Source organism: Coccinella septempunctata, chromosome 7 (genome assembly GCF_907165205.1).
Source record: "Coccinella septempunctata chromosome 7, icCocSept1.1, whole genome shotgun sequence".
Lineage (NCBI taxonomy): Eukaryota > Metazoa > Arthropoda > Insecta > Coleoptera > Coccinellidae > Coccinella > Coccinella septempunctata.
The window spans coordinates 23,484,521-23,507,790 of record NC_058195.1 but is presented as its reverse complement, the minus strand read 5'-3'; the positions used below and the strand labels follow the sequence as shown (position 1 = coordinate 23,507,790).

The 23,270-nt window shown below is 37.3% G+C and overlaps 1 protein-coding gene and 1 long non-coding RNA gene across 2 annotated transcripts in view; one reads left to right on the top strand and one right to left on the bottom strand.

Moving 5' to 3' along the window:
* Positions 1-23,270, top strand: part of LOC123316425 (dynein axonemal heavy chain 3) — a 2,043,583-nt gene that overhangs the window by 1,584,970 nt on the left and 435,343 nt on the right. The gene's annotated exons all lie outside the window — the stretch shown is intronic.
* LOC123316442 lies at positions 19,828-21,748 on the bottom strand. Its single transcript, XR_006538080.1, has 3 exons — positions 21,638-21,748; positions 21,407-21,564; positions 19,828-20,007 (listed from the first exon to the last, which is right to left on the bottom strand). It is a non-coding gene; the product is annotated as an uncharacterized LOC123316442 (long non-coding RNA).

Sequence of the window (23,270 nt, the reverse complement as noted above, 5' to 3'; positions counted from 1 at the left end):
GAACGATACTAGATAATATTAATAAACTTCATACGCTGATAATTTATTGATAAGGTTCGTGATCTCGGTGTAAATGAATTTGGACAGTTTTGAATTAATATGCTTATGTCTACGATACTTCGTCCGATAGGGGAGTTTAATACCATATAGGTCCCAAAATGAATGATTCATGAAAATGAAATTTTTCGTGACATATAGGATTAATTCAAAAGACAATTTTACCGAATTTGTTCTGGTATGAAATAGTAGTCTAATTTTTGGGCATTATATTCACGACATTAGGAACTCCATATAAATGTTTTTCCTGAATGAATCAATAAAGATATACGTTTTACTTTCAGCTTCTATACTTCATTCACTTTCATTTTAGCACTGGATTGGCCATGGAAATTGGATACCTTTCACTCTGTATGGTACGAAAATGTTGGGTTAAGACGCTTGTCGAAACATTCTTGAGTTTTAAATCAGTGCTACGTAGTCCGTTCTACGTGAGTCTCTCAGTAATTACGTATTTCATCAAAATGTCAAATCACTTCGAAAAATATTGAGTCGAAAATATGTAACGAACATAACTGACGTTTATACAAACTGATTGAAGACATACCAAATCTATTTATTTATATGGAAAATGCAAGTGATCAGTAGCTTGAGGAGAGTTACTGTTGTTTATCTTCTTTGGCTGGAGGTTGAAGACGTTACATCAGTTGTAGAATTCAAAAAAATCAACCCGAAGATGAAATGCATTTGATGCAGTGTTAGCATTGAGTTGAATAATCGAAGGTGGTAGGGAATGGTTATCTCTTGAAGAAATGAACGGATAATTACAAGAATGTTGAATTCTTCAACAAAAATCATCTTGCGTGAATAGTAGTCAAAATAATTAAAAGAAGTTTGAAGCAAGAGGGGCTTCACCTCACAAAACAACTGGCTCGTATTAATGTCTGTTTATTTTCAATACATCGATATAATGATAATAATTATACAGGGTGTGGCGTAATGAATGGATAATATGGATCCTGCGGGTAGAGGACTCTATGGCGGTTCAGATAAATATATTTTACGTTTGGTAAAAGTGCCTTGGTTTTCGAGATATTATTATATAAATAATAATAATATCTGGATATTGACATTTTCCATCATAGCGGATCAAAAGTAACTCCTCGATTTAATGGCATTTCTTAATTGCTCGAGATGTTTTTTGCGATTTTTCAGTACACAGGGTGTTTCACAAGTAAACGGACAAACGAAAACCGTGAATAGAGGGCATTGAGCTGAGTTCAAAAACACCTCATATGTGTGTCTTGTGCATTCCGTTTCCGATATACAGAGGAGTTTATTCAAATTTCCCGAATTTTCGTTCAGCTATAACTCCAAATAATTCAGTTGTATTCGGCTAAAAACTCATTATCCGCTTAAGCTTGTAAGTTTCAATCAAACAGAACATTAAAAGTTGACGAACGCAGGACCGGACTCATTGAGGCTATATTCAAACTTAAACTCACGCAAAACACTCTGTTTGTAATTTTTTTCGTCATAATTTTGAATTTTTCAGGTATCTGCATAGATTTTCTCAGAATCAATGAAATTTTGGTATGCTTTATCAGTGGATAATTTTTAATGAATAATTATTTGGTGGTGAAATTCCCCTAGAAAAAACAGCTCTGCATATTGACTTTTACATCACAATAATTAATGGTATGAATATGATCGCCAATCAGATGTGGAAATCTAAAAATGGAATTGGAAATGTTCAACTGAATTTTTTCGTTTTTGATATTTTAGCATATCTGGTTATTCAGATAAATCATTCACAGTGATAATAAGCTTTATTATTGATAATGAACAAAAATAGCAATAAAAAACTACGCTATCATGAAAATAATAATTATAACTTGATATCTTCCGAATGAATCGCTTTTTATGGACAACGTGGACCTGAAGTAATTTTCCGAATTGATTTTCACCTCATTTGGTCTTTTAGTGAATGTAATGATTGGCACTTCGAATAAGTATGATGAATGCACTTTCGAATTCTTCACTTATTCCGTTATATTCATTATTGGATTTATGGAAATCTATGGATTGGTCTGGTCTTAATACAATTTGTTATTGAAACATTGATGATATTCATGCACCAGCAAAAGTATTCATCAGTATTTCAGGTCATTTCATTTGAAGGGTAGGACCCCAACATTGGACTGCTAGATCTCCAGATCTGACACCCCACGATTTCTTTCTTTGTTTTCATTCACACAACTAGTTGTCCATAAAAAAATAGATTAATTCTGAAGATCAAGTTTTAATATTTAGTTTCAAGATAGCGTAGTTCTTCCATCCATATTTGTGCATTATCAATTTTGAAACATTTCATCATTGTGAATGACTATTTTGAAGACCGAATATGGTATAATTGTTGAACACATTCATTTCATTTCTTTGAAAAAAATCGATTAAGAATTTCTATTTTTCATGAAGTGCTCTATTCCTTAGAGAATACAAAACAATTTTTTCTAGAACATGATCAACAGGTAGGGCAACCCAAAAATCAATTCATTTTGAGACAATAATAATGCAGATAACAAAAAAGTTTAAATTATTATTAAAAAACTACATACACGGTGTTTTTATGAGTTTGAAGTTAAGTGAAGCCTCACTGAGCCCGGTCCTGATTTTTGTCGAATTTAAATGCTCTGTTTCAATGAAATTAACAACTCAAGGCTAAATATAAATTTTCAGTCGACTTGATAGAGAATTTCAGGAGTTATAGCCGAACGGAAATTCGAGAAATTTCAAAAAACACTGAAGAAACCTATATATAGGGTGCCCCAAAAATATCGAAACAAACGTCACACCACGATAGAGTAGATCAAATACTATCGAATGACACCAACATTAGTTGAGCGAAAATGTACGGTTTCTGAGAAAACCTAACCTAAAGTTGCCGATTTTCGAACTATTTTTTCAATTACAAGGCAAATTTGTGATTAAGGATAGCATTTTTCTCCCACATTATCACCCCTGTTTAATCTGAGCATTAAAAATCATGTAGAAAAAACAATTGTTTCAATTAACATCAACTTAGGTCGAGACTTAGGTTATGGTTATCGATTAACTACTTAAAATAATTTCAATTAGGGGAGATAAAACAATAATCTTAGTTCAATATAATTTAAAATCGATATCCTTCCTCACAAACTGGCCCTGTTATTAAGAAAAATAGTTCGAAAATCGGAAACTTTAGGTATTTTAATAAAATTCTGATTATTTTGGAAACGGTACGTTTTCGTTGAACTAATGTTGTTGTCATTCGATAATATTTGGTTTACTCTATCGTGGTGTGACGTTTGATTCACTAGTTTTGGGACACCCTGTATATGGGGTGATTTTGAACTCAGCGCAATGCCCTCTATTCACGGTTTTCATTTGTCTGTTTACTCGTGAAACACCCTGTATACTCCTTGTACTCTGAAAATTTTGAAACAAATGCCCTCACCCTCATAAGAAAATTCAAATTCTTCTTGTTGTGAGAAACGTCCATCCAGAGACTCTGGTTCATCCCCCCGACCCTGGTTACATTGCCCGTTGAAAATGAAATCGGCATCTGTTTACTGCAAAACACGTGTTAATGCTGATACGAAGGGTTCAAACTTTTCTACCTGATTCGAGCTTTTTAGGAAAGAATTGCTCAAGATGAGTTCGAGTAACATTTCGTTTTGCGTGTTATATTGGATAAAATTGAATTTATGCCATGGATGATTCGAGAATTATTGATGTCCAGAATGCTCCAGAATGATGAAAATTTTCAGATTTCATTGAAACTCTTGCGAAAACTGTCTCGTATATTGTCAAGTTTAGATTTTAATTCATTCAGAACTTTGAAGTTCGACAAATAATGATGTAAATAATTCAATATTATATTTGCCTCAAGACTCGAAACTTTTCGAGAAACGATTTATTTAATGATTTGATGACGAATAAATCAAAAAATTATGTGTGTTGATATCATATTTTCATTCATTGAAGAATATTTAGAATAATGAAGTTCAACAAATGATACGAACAAGACACTTATTCAACTAACCTCATGATCCGAAACATTTCAGAATTTATTTCGTGGAGTATACAGGGACTCCTTGTACTCTGAAAATTTTGAAACAAATGCCCTCACCCTCATATGAAAATTCAAATTCTTCTTGTTGTGAGAAACGTCCATCCAGAGACTCTGGTTCATCCCCCCGACCCTGGTTACATTGCCCGTTGAAAATGAAATCGGCATCTGTTTACTGCAAAACACGTGTTAATGCTGATACGAAGGGTTCAAACTTTTCTACCTGATTCGAGCTTTTTAGGAAAGAATTGCTCAAGATGAGTTCGAGTAACATTTCGTTTTGCGTGTTATATTGGATAAAATTGAATTTATGCCATGGATGATTCGAGAATTATTGATGTCCAGAATGCTCCAGAATGATGAAAATTTTCAGATTTCATTGAAACTCTTGCGAAAACTGTCTCGTATATTGTCAAGTTTAGATTTTAATTCATTCAGAGCTTTGAAGTTCGACAAATAATGATGTAAATAATTCAATATTATATTTGCCTCAAAACTCGAAACTTTTCGAGAAACGATTTATTTAATGATTTGATGACGAATAAATCAAAAAATTATGTGTGTTGATATCATATTTTCATTCATTGAAGAATATTTAGAATAATGAAGTTCAACAAATGATACGAACAAGATACTTATTCAACTAACCTCATGATCCGAAACATTTCAGAATTTATTTCGTGTTTAGATAATCCGCTGCATATCGTTTTTCACAATACGACTGTCAATTTAGGACCAATTATAGAACGATTTAATTAATAGATCAATAGCTTTCGAAAATGTTGGTCAGTCTATGAACTGACAACTCATTTTGACAAATGACGGATTACAGTATCCGACTGCTATATAGTATGATGAGAGTTCAAAAAAATTTGTATGGACTACACAGAATTTAGATGGTTGATATTCCGCGTCGCTAACAGTCAATCACATTTCCTTCAGCGTAGTTGTTGTTTTGAAGAAAAAGTAGTAGATTCTCGCAAAATCCGAAACTCTACATGTATAGCAGTTGTTCAGTTCGGGATTAAAGTTTATCCTAGATTGATTTTGACATTTCAGTTCAGTTTTGTCAGATCAATCTAGGATCATCTTAAATCTCGGCCTCAATCTGAACTGAACAACCGGGCCTTATAGTAATAGAAACGTAGCATTCATTAAGTCGGTATATTAGTGGAATAATACTAATTTTTTATAGCGGAGAATAGTGGTTTTCAGCCTCGGTAGGTATTCACGAAATTCTTTCTTTCCTAATTCTAATACAATGGATGATAACCAAGTTACTATCATTTTATTATGTTTTTTTAAGGTGAATCGGCCCGAAATCTTGGATCCCCCTACCTGCTAGTTTCGTATACTTCTATGACAATAGCATAATAACTCAAATTTCAACATTTTCACAGAAATTTTTGAATTTAAGGGAAGGCACATTGAAAAAATCGATAGCAATTTACCGCCTAAACTACGAGCTTGCCGAAGTTGAAACTGGTAACAATCTACTCAGTGCTTCATAATATGTATAGTTTTATGACTCAGTGTTTTTTAGAACCTGTAAAAAAAATTAAAAACTGTAAACTCGTCATCGCCTTCCAAAGGCTGTATCTTGGAAGGGCTGTCGATTTGGAAAATTTACAGGAAATACCCCTGCTTATTTTCATTAAGGAATCATCTCCCTTATTCCTTCGCATTTGTTTACAGATATCCTGTATATAGCTATATTTTATCTATGTACATTTTTATTTTAGATAGTAGAAGTATAATCAATATGTGTTATTTTCGAAGACCAAAACAAAAATTTCAATTGCACATGATTTGTTACTTATAAGAATCATCATCTATTTTGAATAATAAAACTGCATGCGAAATAGATCAACTTTTGTCTTCCTCCTTTCATCATGCGTCCATCATAGTGTCCGCTGTTCATCATAGCTTCTGGGAATTTACAAATCAATCATCTGTATCTCAATCATATGTATCCCAGTATGTATCTATATTATTAACTTCATTTTGAAGATTCATAATATCTTGACAAAAATATGGTTGCAATTTCAAAATATGTTGACTCGAGGCCTTCCAAAGACTTCAATATTGTTTATTTTTTCCCTTACACCCTGTATGATCTATCGAAAAATGCAAATCTGTTTTGGCGAATTCTTCATAAAATCTTACTTGTTTCGATATAATTGGTAATTTTCTTTATGATACATCACTGAAATATTCAAACCAGAGAGATGGTACAAGCTCTTCAAATTTTCCTGAAAATCCAATATTTAAACATAATCGATAATAAAAGAGATGTTTCTGAGCAAAGGATTCCTCAAAATCATTGAGAAATCTGATTAAAGAAAAATATAAAGAGCCTTCTATTTGAAATAACACAATGTCCAACATTCGGTTTAGCCGACGTTGTTCATTTCTGTGATATTGTGAAATTTGTAGCATTTTTTTCTCCTGATTCTGAAATGAAAATTTTCGGATTGGCTCATTGTCCTTGAACATTCATCACCATTAACATCTGAATTTTCTTATCCAAAAAATGTTTTTCTCTGAACAGGTTATTTTATTATATGCAATGTAACAATACTGATTATTCGTTATACTAATAGGTAGTATTATCTATATGGATCATTTCCATAGAGAGAAGAAATATCATTATGGACAAGACTCAAATCGATTCGTTTTCAGATAGGTAATGAAATAGTTCGCCAAATGCAGAATTATAGTGTTAGCTTGAGATGAAAGAAGTTCAACGGATGCATAGATATACGCACGATGAAATATAAACAGTCATAATCCCATTCGAGAGAGCCAAGATAGGTTCTCTTTCACGTGATTCTTTCCCCTACAGAAGAATGCGATAAAAAATCGTTGAGATATGCCGCCTGGCTTGCAATAATGGAGGAGAAAACGCGCTGCGCCTCTCTTTACTTAATTCCTCCGTATACTGATATTCTGCCTGTCTACATCTGCTTGCACAGTAAAACGTTGCCATTTTCGGAGGTGCTAACGAGCAAAGAGTCTTTCAGAGCAATTCTCCGATATACAGCTCAGCACACTAGCGCCAGTGATATACACTCGAACTAAAAGATTGTTCAGTACATAAAGGGGGTGCGTTGTGACCTCAAAACGATTTTTTGATATTAACCAAGAGCAACTCCCATCAGTGAGGATAGATTACTTGTCGGACGATATTGACGGTTCCGAGGATGACTGCCTTCTGCATCCAGTTTATGGTGTTCTTGGGTAATTTCAATTCTTGCAGATGCCTTGTTGTGTTTCGATGAACGAGTCCGTTTGCACTGATTATCAATGGCATTATCTCCACCTTCCCAAGCCGCCACATGTCTTTAATCTCACGTGACAGTGCCTCATACTTGTTTATCTTCTCCCCATAAGCTTTTCCTAGGTTATAGTCCTGAGGCACCGCAAAATCTATTATAATGGCTGTATTTGATGTTTTGTTCAATACCACCATGTCAGGTCTGTTATGTTCCACCGCCCTGTCTGTTATCACCGTCAGGTCCCAATAAATTTTCACCTTTTCGTTTTCCATCACTGTCTGTGGAGCATATACATGATGCGGTGTGAAATGTGGAAGCAATTGATTTTGAAGGCATAGTAACTGGTGCACCACTTTCCCCATATTGTTATGACGGGTCAGATATTTGGTCCCTGCGATAGCTGAACACCCTGACGTAAGGTGCTGCACAGACTCCTCCACGCTCCTGCACAGTCTACATTTTGTGTCGGCTACTGGCTGTTTCATTATGCTCTTAATGTACGTTCTTGTCGGTATCACTTGATCTTGTATAGCGAGCAGAGTTCCTTCAGTTTGTGGAAATAGGTAACCCTGGCTCAGGTATGTATTCGAGCTAATCTGATCGACCTCCTCTTGATGCAGACTGGCGTAAAATCTTCCGTGAAGTGCCTTCCTCTGCCAATTTTGCTTTAGCTTTTCTACCGAACTTTCTGTTACTGATTCGTCTGTGTCGTTTGTTTGGGCCAATCTTTCGATGCTTTCTTGTGCAGCTACCCACTGATGGACAGGTAGGTATGAATTGTGGAAATAGGTTTTAATATTCCTTTCTTCTTTCAGGCAAGAATCCTCCACACTGGTCAGACCACGACCTCCCTGCTTTCGCGGCAAGTAGATCCTCTCTATCGCTGAGTTTGGGTGCAGCATACCATATTCTGTCAAGGAAGTTCGAATCCATCTGTCTACCAGTTGCAGGTCCGTCTTTGACCACTTCAGAATCGCAGCAGTATAAGTAAAGGATGGAATAGCCCAGATGTTTATAGCTTCCATTTTATTTCTTGCCGATAATTGTGTTTTCAACACTTTCCTCACCCTTCGGTACAGCTCTTTTTTTGCCTCTTCTTTATTTTCCTGTTGGTTTATTTCGAAGGTCTGTTGTATTCCCAGGTATCTGTATCTGTCCTCTTCTTTCAGTCCTGCTATTTGTCTACCGTCCTTTAGCTCTATGTCAGTCTCCTCAGCAAATTTTCCACGTTTGATATTCACCGCGGCACATTTCTCCAGTCCAAGTGACATACCAATATCATCACTGAATTTCCTAACTAGTTCCAACAGACCTTCTAGCTGTCTTCGCCCCCTGGCATAAATCTTCAGATCATCCATGTAAAATAGGTGGGTAAGTGTTGTTCTATCATTCATGGAGTAGCCGTACGCTGACCTGTTGAGGATGCTGCTTAGGATGTTCATAGCCATGCAAAACCACAACGGACTCAACGAATCTCCCTGGAAGATGCCCCGCTGTATTTTCACTTCCCTGGTTTTGTAGGAGGTTGATTTATTATTCACCACGATGTTTGTCCGCCAAGAGGACATCAGGTACCTGAGCAGTTCGATCACCCGTCTGTCAACCTTATAAATTTCAAGGACCTCTAGCAGCCATGAATGAGGCACCGAATCATAGGCTTTCCGATAATCTACCCAAGCCATTGATAAGTTCTTTTTCTTTTTTTTTGCCTGCTTAGTCAGTACATCGTCAATTATCAGCAGCTCCTTGCTTCCTCGGCCTTTGCTCTTACAGCCATTTTGCTCCCATGCCATTATGTGGTGTTTTTTCAGGTGTCCGCTAATTTTGAAAGATATGGTGGAAGTCATGATTTTATACGCGGATGGCAAGCAAGTGATCGGCCTGTAGTTCTTTGCTTGGGAGCGTTCGCCACCTTTTGGAAGCATATAGGTTATTCCCTGTTTGAAGTATCGAGGAATGTCCCGCGGGTTCATGAGCGCGTCCTGAGTAAGCCGAGCCAATACTTTATGGGTCGATGTTAGGACTTTCCACCAATAATTGTGGATACCATCTACACCTGGGGATGTCCAGTTTTTCAGCCTCTTCACTGTTCCTCTCACGTCTTCTTCAGTGATAACCACTGCCTCCATTTCCTGCAAATTGCCAAGCTTTTGCACTTCAGTTTCAATCCAGGAGGCTTTTCGGTTGTGCTCTATGCTCTGCGACCATACTGTGGACCAGTATTCTTCCATTACTTCGGGACTTGGCGGGTTTTCTGCTCCATCTATTTCTCCTTCGAGGCTTCTGAAAAATGCTCTCTGGTTGTTAGCGAAGAGATTGTTGTTACGGTATCTTTGGGTCCTTTTGTGATACCTCCTCAACCTTTTACCTAGTGCTGCTATTTTCTGTTTGAGCCTTTCCACGTAGGTTTTCAGATTTTGATGGAAGTTGGGACAGTTTTTTTTCAGACCTATTTTTTTGGCGTAGGCTCCCACTTTCTTCTCTACCTTCTTACTCAGGTTTTCTGTAGTAGTGAAGGTATGGAGAATTCCTATTTCTCTCCTCAGAGCAGTTATCTTTCTCTCGAGCCTCTCCTCCCATGGTGGTCTGGGTTGTTGATGATTATTTTGATTTTTCGTCTTTGGTGTCGTTTGCTGGATGGTGTTAGCTACTATCGCTGCACAATATACTATGTGACATAACTCCTCGAAGTCAACTGAAGATTCGATGGTCTCCCTCAGTGCGTCATTAATGATTTGCATCAGGTTTTTCGTCTCTCTACTGCCCTTCATTTTAGCAATTTCCGGTCTAGCACTCATCGACACTCCCCTCCACTTGAAATTTGTCTCCTGAAAAAGCGCCAAGATTTCAGCTGACACCTCATCTGGTTCTGGTTCCCCATTTGCTTGTTCACTCTCCTCGAACACTATCATTTGTGGGTGCACAGTACTCCTTCTGTTGATGCTTCTCCTGATATTCTTGATTGCTGAGATGGGAGAGCGCCTTATTGCTTCTGTTTTCATTGCTGCAAGTTCATCTGGGGCTAGCAATTTACGTACTTTGATATTTTTAATTTGTGCAATTAGATGTTTTCCTGTGAAGTTCATGGTAGGGTATGATTCTGTCCATCGTTCTACAAGTCTGTCTGCGTATCTTTTGGTGTTCGTTTCTCCTTCCGTGACCTGATAGTAAGCATTGATAAGACAAACATTCATATCTCTTGTCCAATGCTGCCTCACCCTTGTACGGGATTGAGCGGGACCCGCTGACGGGAGCTCTCTCGAACTACCATTCATCAGATCCAAGCTGGTTCCCTGGGTATTCCTTAATCGGGTGCCTGGCCTTGTGGTTCCGGTTCGCAGAGAAGCGCCACTTGCTCCACTTTCTTCTGCTAGGGACTGTATCAATCTGCCTCCAGGCGCACTCCCGACACCGGAGGGGTTTTCCGAGGCTTCGTTATGACTGTCGAAAGCAATTACAATTCACAGTGTTGGGGTTGCTAGCCCGAAACACTGGGGTGACTCAGGTACGCGGGGACGTCACTCCCCGAAGGCCAAAGCCCCCCTGCGTATATATATATATATATATATATATATATATATATATATATATATATATATATATATATATATATATATATATATATATATATATATATATATATATATATATATATATATATATATATATATATATATATATATAGTTATAAAGTGTTAATACCACCTCCAAAATAGTAACTCGTTTAACGCTCTCACCTCATATATATCGCTGTCACCTCCGAAATCGGAGGTGACAACGTTTTGCCTTGTTTTTTAGCTTGTTAGATTCAGGAGGCTTCAGGGACCAACATATCAAAAAATCGTTTTGAGGTCACAACGCACCTCGTTTATGTACTGAACAATCTTTTAGTTCGAGTGTATATCACTGGCGCTAGTGTGCTGAGCTGTATATCGAAGAATTGCTGTGGGGGACTCTTTGCTCGTTAGCACCTCCGAAAATGGCAACGTTGTATTTTCAAAGCAGATGTAGACAGGCGGAATATAAGTATACGGATGAATTAACTGTAGAGAGGCGCAGCGCGCTATCGCCTCCATAATTGCAATCCAGGCGGCATATCTCAACGATTTTTTATCGCATTTATCTGTAGGGGAAAGAATCACGTGAAAGAAAACCAATCTTGGCTCTCTCGAATGGAATTATATTTCATCGTGTGTATCTATGCATCCGTTGAACTTCTTTCATCTCAAGCTAAATATTCAGATGTAAATGGTGATGAATATTCAAGGACAACGAGCCATTCCGAAAATTTTCATTTCAGAATCAAGAGAAAAAATGCTACAAATTTTACAATATCACAGAAATGAACAACGTCGGCTAAACCGAATGTTGGACATTGTTGTGTTATTTCAAATGGAACGCTCTATATATTTTTCTTAAATCGGATTGATCAATGATTTTGAGGAATCCTTTGCTCAGTGTTTTATTATCGATTATGTTTAATTATTGGATTTTCCCGAAAATTTGAATAGCTTGTACCATCTCTCTGGTTTAAAATAATGGAACTAACAATCTGCACTCAACTAGTAGAATACCTTGTAAAAGAAAAGATCCTTTTACCCACACAACATGGTTATGTAAGAGGTAGATCAACTCAGACAGCAGTGTTTGAGTTCATTTCAGGAATCCTTAATGCCTTGGAGGATTCTAATATAACAGTGGGTCTAATGCTGGATCTATCAAAGGCATTCGATACTCTGTCCCACGACCTTATTCTCCATAAACTTTCTGCATATGGCATAAACAAGCTAGACTGGTTTCAATCATATTTAGCAAACCGCAGGCAGAGAGTGGTGATCTCTCAGAACGGAAAAACAACAGTTTCGGAAGAAGAACTCACAGAGTTCCGCAGGGTGGCATATTGGGCCCTATCATTTTCATCATTTTTCTAAATGACCTAAGTACCATATTCGATGAAACCATGGTTAGGACAGTGAATTATGCAGATGACACAAACTTCACTGTATTGGCCAAGCACGATTTAGAGTTGAGTTTACCATTTCATACTCAACTCTAACTCTAAATCGTGCTAGCCAGTGGTTTGAAGCAAACGGTTTGTGCATGAATTCTGAAAAAACAAGTGCCATCCTATTCAGGACAGCTCATTCCGGTCCCCAAGTGCCTACCAGCATTTCACTGTCTAACTCCACATTAGAACTGACTAAATCTTGTCGCTTCCTAGGCCTCACTATTGAGGTAACCCTTGATTGGGGAGAGCACATTTCCAACCTTTGCAATCAACTGACTACCATCTGCTACACTTTGGGAGTCCTCAATAAATATCTGGACATAACCTCACTAAGAACAATATACCAGGCAGTGTTCAGGTATGGCATCATGTTCTATGGTAGTTCATACAACCTACATAGAGTGCTGAAAATGAAGAACAGAGCCTTCAGAATGATCTGGAGGATGAGGAAGACGGAATCATGCAGGGGAGTCTGCATGTACACATCCAAGAAAGCCTGATATTTACATTCAAGAACTAGCACTACTTCGAAGAGAAAACAGTAAGTAATTACAATACGAACGAGGACAACTGCACTAAAATATCCAAGACACATATTAAGCTTCACTGAAAAGGGACCGGAATATAGATATATTCGTTATTACAATAAGATGTAAGACAACTAAGAGGAGAATGGACTCTACAACAGTTCAAGAAATTCATCTTCAAACTCCTACTTGAAATCGAACCCTACAGTGTGGAAGACTTTATGGAACACAGACTATAAAGCAGAAAATGACCCTGTTTCACTTCAAGTGTTCAATGTCATGTGTACACTTTACCTGAAATAAAGCACATTATTTATTTATTTATTTAAATTTTTTAGTGATGTATCATAAAGAAAATTACAAATTATATCGAAACAAGTAAGATTTCATGAAGAATTATCCAAAACAGATTTGCATTTTTCGATAGATCATACAGGATGTAAGGGAAAAAATGAACAAAATTGAAGTCTTTTGAAGGCCTCGAGTCAACATATTTTGAAATTGCAACCATATTTTTGTCAAGACATGATGAATCTACAAAATGAAGGTAATAATATAGATACATACTCGGATACATATGATTGATTGGTAATTCTCAAAAGCTATGATGAACAGCGGACACTATGATGGACGCATGATGAAAGGAGAAAGACTAAAGTTAATTTAAGTATTTTCGCATGAAGTTTTATTATTCAAAATGAATGATGATTCTTATAATTAACAAATCAGGTGCAATTAAAATTTTTGTTTTGGTATTCGAAAATAACACATATTGATTAAACTTCTACTATCCAAAATGAATAGGTACATAGATAAAATGTATCTATATACAGGATATCTGTAAACAAATGCGAAGGACTAAGGGAGATGATTCCTTAATGAAAATAAGCGGGGCTGGTTCCTATAAATTTTTTTCCAAATAGACAGCTCTTCCAAGATGCAGCCTTGGAAGGCGATGACGAGTCTACAGTTTTTAATTTTATTTTTACAGGTTCTGAAAAACACTGAGTCATAAAACTATACATATTATGAAGCACTGAGTAGATTGGTACCACTTTCAACTACGGCAAGCTCGCAGTTTAGGCGGTTACTTGCTATCGGTTTTTTTAAAGTGTCTCTCCCTTAAATTCAAAAATTTCTGTGAAAATAATGAAATTTGAGTTATTATGCTATTGTCATAGAAGTATACGAAACTATAATATCAGGTCGGGGGATCCAAGATTTCGGGCCGATTCAGATGAAAAAAAAAACATAAAATGAATTTCGTGAATACCGAGGCTGAAAACCACTATTCTCCGCTATAAAAATTTAATATTATTCCAATAATATACCGAGTTAATTAATGCTACGTTGCTATTACTATAAGGCCCGGTTGTTCAGTTCAGGATAAGGCCGAGATTTAAGATGATCCTAGATTAACCTGACAACTGAACTGAAATGTCAAAATCATTTAGTTAGGATAAACTTTAATCCCGAACTGAACAACTGGGCCTATTCATGTAGAGTTTCGGATTTTGCGAGAATCTACTGCTTTTTCCTCAAAACAACAACTGCGCTGAAGGAAATGTGATTAACTGTTAGCTATATCATTTACATCATTATTTGCCGAACTTCAAAGTTCTGAATGAATTAAAATCTAAACTTGAAAATATACGAGATAATTTTCGCAAGAATTTCAATGAAATCTGAAAATTTTCATCATTCTGGAGCATTCTGGACATCAATAATTCTCGAATCATCCATGGAATAAATTCAATTTTATCCAATATAACACGCAAAACGAAATGTTATTCGAACTGGGCATCTTGAGCAATTCGTTCCTAAAAAGCCCGAATCAGGTAGAAAATTTTGAACCCTTCATATCAGCGTTAACACGTGTTTTGCAGTAAACAGATGCCGATTTCGTTTTCAACGAGCCATGTAACTAGGCTCGGCGTTGGGTGAAAGGATGAACGGTTCTTACACCAAGAAGAATTTGAATTTTCATATGACGGTGAGGGCATTTGTTTTAAAATTTTCAGAGTACAAGAAGTATACTGGGTGTTTCACGAGTAAACAGACAAATGAAAACCGTGAATAGAGGGCATTGAGCTGAGTTCAGAATCATACCATATACAGGGTGTTCCAAAACTAGTGAATCAAACGTCACACCACGATAGAGTAAACCAAATATTATCGAATGACACCAAAATTAGTTCGACGAAGATGTACCGTTTCCAAAATAATCAGAATTTCATTAAAATACATAAAGTTGCCGATTTTCGAACTATTTTTCTTAATAACAGGGCCAGTTTGTGAAAAAGGATATAGATTTTAAATTATATTGAAGTAATATTATTGTTTCATCTCCCCTAATTGAAATTATTTTAAGTAGTTAATCGATAACCATAACCTAAGTAAATGTAAATTAAAACAATTGTTTTTTCTACATGATTTTTAATACTCAGAATAAACAGGGGTGATAATATGGGAGAAAAACGCTATCCTTAATAACAAATTGGCCTTGTGACTGAAAAAATAGTTCGAAAATCGGCAACTTTAGGTTAGGTTTTTTTAGAAACGGTACATTTTCGCTCAACTAATGTTGGTGTCATTCGATAGTATTTGATCTACTCTATCGTGGTGTGACGTTTGATTCAATAGTTTTGGGGCACCCTATATATAGGTTTCTTCAGGGTTTTTTGAAATTTCTCGAATTTCCCTTTGGCTATAACTCCTGAAATTCTGATCAAGTCGACTGAAAATTTATATTTAGCCTTGAGTTGTAAATTTCATTGAAACAGAGCATTAAAATTCGACAAAAATCTGGACCGGGCTCAGTGAGGCTTTACTTAACTTCAAACTCATAAAAACACCATGTATGTAGTTGTTTAATCATAATTTCAACTTTTTTGTTATCTGCATTATTATTCTCTCAAAATGAATTGATTTTTGGGTTGCGACACCTGTTGATCATGTTCTAGAAATAATTGTTTTGGTCAGACGCCTCTAAGGAATAGAGCACTTCATGAAAATGTATTTAGAAATCCTTAATTGATTTTTTTTCAAAGAATATTTTGTTGAATGTGTTCAACAATTATACCATATTCGGTTTTCAAAATACTCTTACACAAGGATAAAATGTTTCAAAATTGATAATATCCAAATATGGATGGAAAAACTACGCTATCTTGAAACTAAAATTTAAAACTTGATATTCAGAAAGAATCTATTTTTCTATGGACAACTAGTTGTGTGAATAAAAACAAAAAAGAAATCGCGGGGTGTTAGATCTGGAGATCTAGCAGTCCAATATTGGGGTCCTACCCTTCTAATAAAATGACCTGAAATACTGATAAATACTTTTGCTGGTGCATGAATATCATCAATGTTTCAATAACAAATTGTAATAAGACCAGAACAATCCATAGATTTCCATAGATCCAATAATGACTATAACGGAATCAGTGCATTTATCGTACTTATTCGAAGTGCCAATCATTACCTTCACTAAAAGAACAAATGAGGTGAAAATCAGTTCGGAAAATTACTTCAGTTCCACGTTGTCCATAAAAAGCGATTCATTCGGAAGATATCGAATTATAATTATTATTTTCATGATCATGATAGCGTAGTTTTTTATTTCTATTTTTGTTCATTATCAATAATAAAGCTTATTATCACTGTTAATGACTTATCTGAATGACCAGATATGCTATAAATATCAAAAACAAATGCAAGACATATATTGAGAACGAAAAAATTCAGTTGAACATTTCCAATTCCATTTTTAGATTTCCTCAGTTGATTGGCGATCATATTCATCCCATTAATTAATGTGAAGTAAAAGTCAATATGCAGCGCTGTTTTTTCCAGACATTTCACGATCAAACAATTATTCATTAGAAATAATCTGAAAAGGCATACCAAAGTTTCATTGATTTTGAGAAAATCAATGAAGATACCTGAAAAATTCAAAATTATGACGAGAAAAACTACAAACAGAGTGTTTTGCATGAGTTTAAATTTGAATATATCCTCAATGAGTCCGGTCCTGTGTTCGTCAACTTTTAATGTTCTGTTTTATTGAAACTTAGAAGTTTAAGCGGATAATGATTTTTTAGCCGAATCCAACTAAAATATTTGGAGTTATAGCCGAACAAAAATTAGGGAAATTTGAATAAACTCCTCTCTATCTAATCGGAAACGGAATGCCTAAGACACACATATGAGGTGTTTTTGAACTAAGCTCAATGCCCTCTATTCACGGTTTTCGTTTGTCCGTTTACTTGTGAAACACCCTGTGTACTGAAAAATTTCAAAAGACTCCTCGAGCAATTAAGAAATGCCATTAAATCAAGGAGTTTCTTTTGAACCGCTATGATGAAAAATGTCAATATCCAGTTATTATTATTATTTGGGGTGATTCATCGAAAATCCCCAATATCTCGAAAACCAAGGCACTTTTGCCAAACGTAAAATATATTTATTTGAACCGCCATAGAGTACTCTACCCGCAGGCTCTATATTATCCATTCATTACGCCACACCCTGTATAATTATTATTATTATATCAATGTATTGAAAATAAGCAGACATGAATACTAGGCAGTTGTTTTGTTTGAAGGTGAAGCTCCTGTTGCTTCAAACTTCTTTTAATTATTTTGACTACTATTCACGCAAGATGATTTTTGTTGAGGAATTCAACATTCTCGTAATTATCCGTTCATTTCTTCAAGAGATACCCATTCCCTACCACCTATGAGTATTCAATTCAATGCTAACACTGCATCAAATGCATTTCATCTTCGGGTTGATTTTTTTGAATTCTACAACTGATGTAACATCTTCAGCCTTCAGCCAAAGAAAATAAACAACAGTAACTCTCCTCAAGCTACTGATTACTTCTATTTTCCATGTAAATAAATAGATTTGGTATGTCTCCAATCAGTTTGTATAAAATGTCAATTATGTTCGTTACATATTTTCGACGCAATATTTTCCGAAGTGATTTGACATTGTGATGAAATACGTAATTACTGAGAGTCTCACGTAGAACGGACTACGTAGCACTGATTTAAAACTCAAAAATGTTTTGACAAGCGTCTTAACCCAACATTTTCGTACCATACAGAGTGGAAGGTATTCAGTTTCCATGGCCAATCCTGTGCTAAAATGAAAGTGAATGAAGTATAGAAGCTGAAAGTAAAACGTTTATCTTTGTTGATTCATTCGGGAAAAACATTTCAATGGAGTTCCTCATGTCGTGAATATAATGCCCAAAATTTAGATAACTATTTCATACCAGAACAAATTCGGTAAAATTGTCTTTGGAATTAATCTTATATGTAACGAAAAATTTCATTGTCATGTATCATTCATTTTAGGACCTATACGGTATTAAACTCCCCTATCGGACGAAGTATCGTAGACATAGCATATTTATTCAAAACTGTTGATATTCATGAAGAAAAGATAATAATTTCTGTCCAAATTCATTTACTCCGAATCCTTATCAATCAATTATTAGCGTATAAAGTTTATTAATATCAGTATCGTTCTCGAAGTATTTACCGGTTTCAGTATGTGTGAATGAATCGGAAGAGCAGCTGTATTCTGTATATGAGTAGAATTCAAGCTGCCCTACTTTCTGTCCTCCTGAAATCTGGCAACGTTGCGGGAGGTGAGAGCGTACTACTAATAAGAAATATATGCGGAGGTAGTAAGGTCTGATTCGTTTAAAGAAAAATTTTTCAATGAAAATCTTTTCCCCTCTTTAGGTACCCCTGTTATTTACCTTCCCCTCTACATATATAATCAGAAATTATTCCAATTAAAAAACTCCTTCACCCGGAGGTCAGGTCGCCCAATGAACTTAACGGAGGTAACAACGAACTACGGGTTCATATATATATATATATATATATATATATATATATATATATATATATATATATATATATATATATATATATATATATATATTATATATATATATATATATATGTAGGGGGATGTAGTGCCTTCGGGGGATGACGTCCCCGCATACCCGAGTCAACCAGGCCCGAAGGTCAGCAACCTAGGGCACTGAGATTAACTTGCTCCCGTCACGAGAAGTGGAAAGCAACAGGGCGATGAGAGGCTGCGGGCTGGCCTCTCTCGGAGCCGTCCAGAGGATCAGCCTGATGGGAGGAACTGTGGTGCGAGCGGCGCAGCCTCCCGAGACGGTACCGCAAGGCCCAGGCTCAATGTTAATAGGGATCTCAGTTTGGACGAAGCAGGTACTCGTCCCACTGAGGCACCAAAGCGAGACGGGAGAGCACGCTGGTCTGAAGACGAAAACGTCATACTTTTACGTGCTCACAACATTGCTAAGAATATGGAAGAAACAGCTGGAAGAAATTATCGCCAAGTTTTGACCGAAACCTGGAATGATCTTATGCCGGATAAACAGCTGTACGCAACTCTATTGGCGAATAGAGTGAGACGGATGTTGGAAAATGAGAAGTTCTCTAGCGTTGAATTGGCATCTATACAAGAAAGTGTGTGGCCGCTGGGAGCAATACAGGTTAATGAACAAGAACCACCCGAGGAACAGGAAATGCACCAAGAGGACGATTACTTGACAACTGACGCTACCGATCCACCAGACGAACAATTAAAGCAAGCATTAGAAAGAAATATCCTCTGTTATTCGGGAATGAACTCTGCAGATAGACCAAAGATCCCCAGGATGAAGGGCTCGCGTGAGATGCTGAAAAAGGTTGGCATGGTAGACACAATGATAGGAAAACTTATATCGAACACCCCACGCTCAGAGACATAGTCGATATTGTGTACGCAGGCGCAGTCACTGTGTGTGAGGAAATGGGCAGACCTATAATACAAGCAAACACAAGGCCACTGAATCAGTCACCCCCATGGAGAACTCGTCTAGAAAGAAATATAAATAAGATCAGAAAGAAAATCGGATCATTACATACATACCTGAATAATGAGTCCGTATCAAAGAAGGTCCATAAAGCAGTTCGGAAAATATGCTTTGAACACCATATCCCAGCACTGGCACCTGACCGCAGGGAGAAATTGAAAACACTGTGCGAGAACCTGAAACAGAAAGTAAAAGCTTTAGATAATCGAATGAGGCGGTACAATGAAAGAGTAAAAAGATACCAGAATAATCAACTGTTTTACAAAAACCAAAACGGTTTTTCAGGAGTTTGGAAACGATCGAACAGGGGAAGGAGAACCTCCAAGGACAGAGGAAATGTATGAGTACTGGCAAGCAATATGGGGTAAAGAAAAACAACACGATGAGAAAACAGGCTGGATAAAGGACGCGGAGACTGAAAGTTGGAGATACAGGATGGAGAACATAGAAATCACTTGCGCTGATATTGTGTATGTTCTTAAAAAAACGAACAACTGGGCTGCGCCGGGACCGGACATGATACAAAATTATTGGTGGAAACATTTTTCGAGCACCCAGTCAAGCTCTGGCAACCCTTTTCAGAGAGCATTACGCGACCCTGAGGTGATCCCGGAATCCCTCACACAAGGCATCACCATGATGATTCCGAAAGGGGGAGTAACATCCGACCCTAAAAATTACCGCCCGATAACATGTCTCCCAACCGTATAAAAGATCCTGACAGGTACCCTAACCTCGCATATTTGGAAGCATGTGAGCAGGCACAATATTTTGGCGCACGAACAGAACGGGTGCTGCAGTGACGCGAAAGGCTGCAAGGAATTACTGGTTGTCGATCAGATCATTACCCGGCAGGCGAAAACTAAACTCCGAAATATATCTATCGCCTGGATCGACTACAAAAAGGCCTTCGATTCGGTGCCCCATTCTTGGCTATTGAGGGTTTTGCGTCTCTACGGGATCTCAGAAAAAAATAATAAATTTACTTAAACACCTAATGAAAACATGGAGGAACAACATTACTCATCGAAACAAAGAACGGAGCTAACAGAACGAGAGAGATACCGATCAAATGCGGAATTTTTCAGGGCGATACTCTAAGCCCACTCTGGTTTTGTTTGGCGTTAAATATGCTGAGTGTTTTACTGAACAAATCTGGGTATGGATACGTACTAGATAAGGTCAGGAAATTGAAAGTCAGCCACCAACTCTATATGGACGACCTGAAGCTTTTCGCGGCCACTGAAGACCAGATGAGAAGACTGTTGGAGATAGTATCCTCCTTCAGCAGAACAATAGGAATGGAGATGGGTTTGGCAAAGTGTGCGGTTCTGAATGTGAGAAGGGGCGGGATCATAGAAGGAGACGAGGTAAAACTGTGGGATGGCTCTAGAATAGCATGCTTAAAACCACAAGAAGGGTACAAGTACCTGGGTGTGCAGCAGGCCCTCGACTTCAAGACAGCTGAAGTGAAAGAAACATTGAAGACTAAATACTTCGCAAGAATCAGAAGTCTACTGAAGGCTAAATTAAATTCCAAGGCACTCTTCACTTCGATTAATATATGGGCCTTACCTTGTATCAGCTATTCATTCGGAGTTGTGCGCTGGACATCTACGGAGCTGCAGGCGGTGGATGTACAGACAAGAAAGCTGCTGACTAGATTTGGTGTTCATCATCCCCATTCCTCGGTGAGTAGGCTCTATATACCTAGGCAGGACGGAGGCAGGGGACTGCAAAATATACAAATAACACATAACAAGATGGTGTTAGAAATGAGAAAATATTTCAGGTCTAAAAACTTACCTTTTTATGAGACCATATGTCAGGCAGATGAGTCCTCGGCACTGCAGCTCGCGAAACCTACCATAAACCTCAGGGAACAGACACTCGAGCAACTCTCGGAGGAGTGGCACAGCAAGGCACTGCACGGTAGATACCCTGGGAATTTAAGATCAGACAGTATCCTGAGGTCAGAATCGCTTACTTACCTCAAAGCAGGGTACCTTTTTCCGGAGACGGAAGGAAGAATAGTAGCTGTCCAGGATCAAGTCATACCAACACGTGCATATATCAAGAGGATTACTAATCGTAATATTCCTACTGACGTCTGCCGAAAATGCTCCAAATCCCTGGAAACAGTGCAACATGTCACATCCTCTTGCCCAATTTTAGCTCCTAGGGACTATATGGAACGCCATAATGCGATGGCAAAAATTTTTCATAGGGAACTCGCAAAAAGGACAGCTTTGATGCACGAGGAAGGGAACCTTTATACTTACCAACCATGCAGTGTCCTAGAAAATGAAAATTTTAAATTGTACTGGGACACGACTATTGTCACGGATAGAGCAGTACCACACAACCGCCCGGACATTGTGTTGTTTGATAAGGCTGAAAAAATCTGTGTCCATAATAGATGTCACAGTGCCCGCGGACGAGAATATCTCCAGAGCTTATACGGAGAAGCTGACTAAGTACCAGGATCTCGCATTCGAACTGAAAGAGATCTACAGGTGAAAGAAAACGTCGATTCTCCCATTAATAATATCCGTGAATGGTTTGGTAGAGAGTCATATGACAGAGAACACGAGACGTCTACAATTAAGTACCTACCTTATCAGCCAGGCACAGAAGGAGGTCATTTTGGCGACCGCGCGAATGGTTCGAAGATTCCTAACCAGTCACTGAGATGAACCTTGGCTTCGACTGAGCTCGGTCTTCTTGGTAACCAGCCCGCATGTCGATGATTAAAAAAAAAATATATATATATATATATAATTTATATAATATATATATATATATATATATATATATATATATATATATATATATATATATATATATATATATATATATATATATATATATATATATATATATATATATATATATTCGGCCCTGGCTAGAGAATTTGAGCAATCCGAGAACCTTGAGGATCTATGTCACAGAGTCTATTGTGCGGCCTCTGTGATTGGCATCATAGCATCCGGTGGCCAGACTCCAACAGTCCACGCTAACGTAATCTGCCCAAACAAACCACCATGGGAGAAGAGGCTTGAGTGTAAAATCACAGCTATGCGAAAAGAAATTGGAGTCTTGCAAAATTATCTAACCTACAGCATGCCCACTAAAAAGACTCAAAGAAAAGTAAAATCATACGCAAGAAAGGCGAAAATCAGCATGGCCGACCCGCAGCATAGACAGGCGCTCTTGGAGCACTCAGAAAGCCTGAAACAGAAAATCGCATCCCTTGGCGGCAGGCTCAGGAGATACCACCAGCGAACGTTGAGATACAGACAGAATCGTCTTTTCGCAGCCAACCAAAAACTTTTTTACCGCAGCCTAGACGGCAGCGACGGGAAAAATCAATCAACCTCCCACAGAGGACCAGATGACTCAATTTTGGTCGAATATATGGTCTCAGGAGGTCCAACAC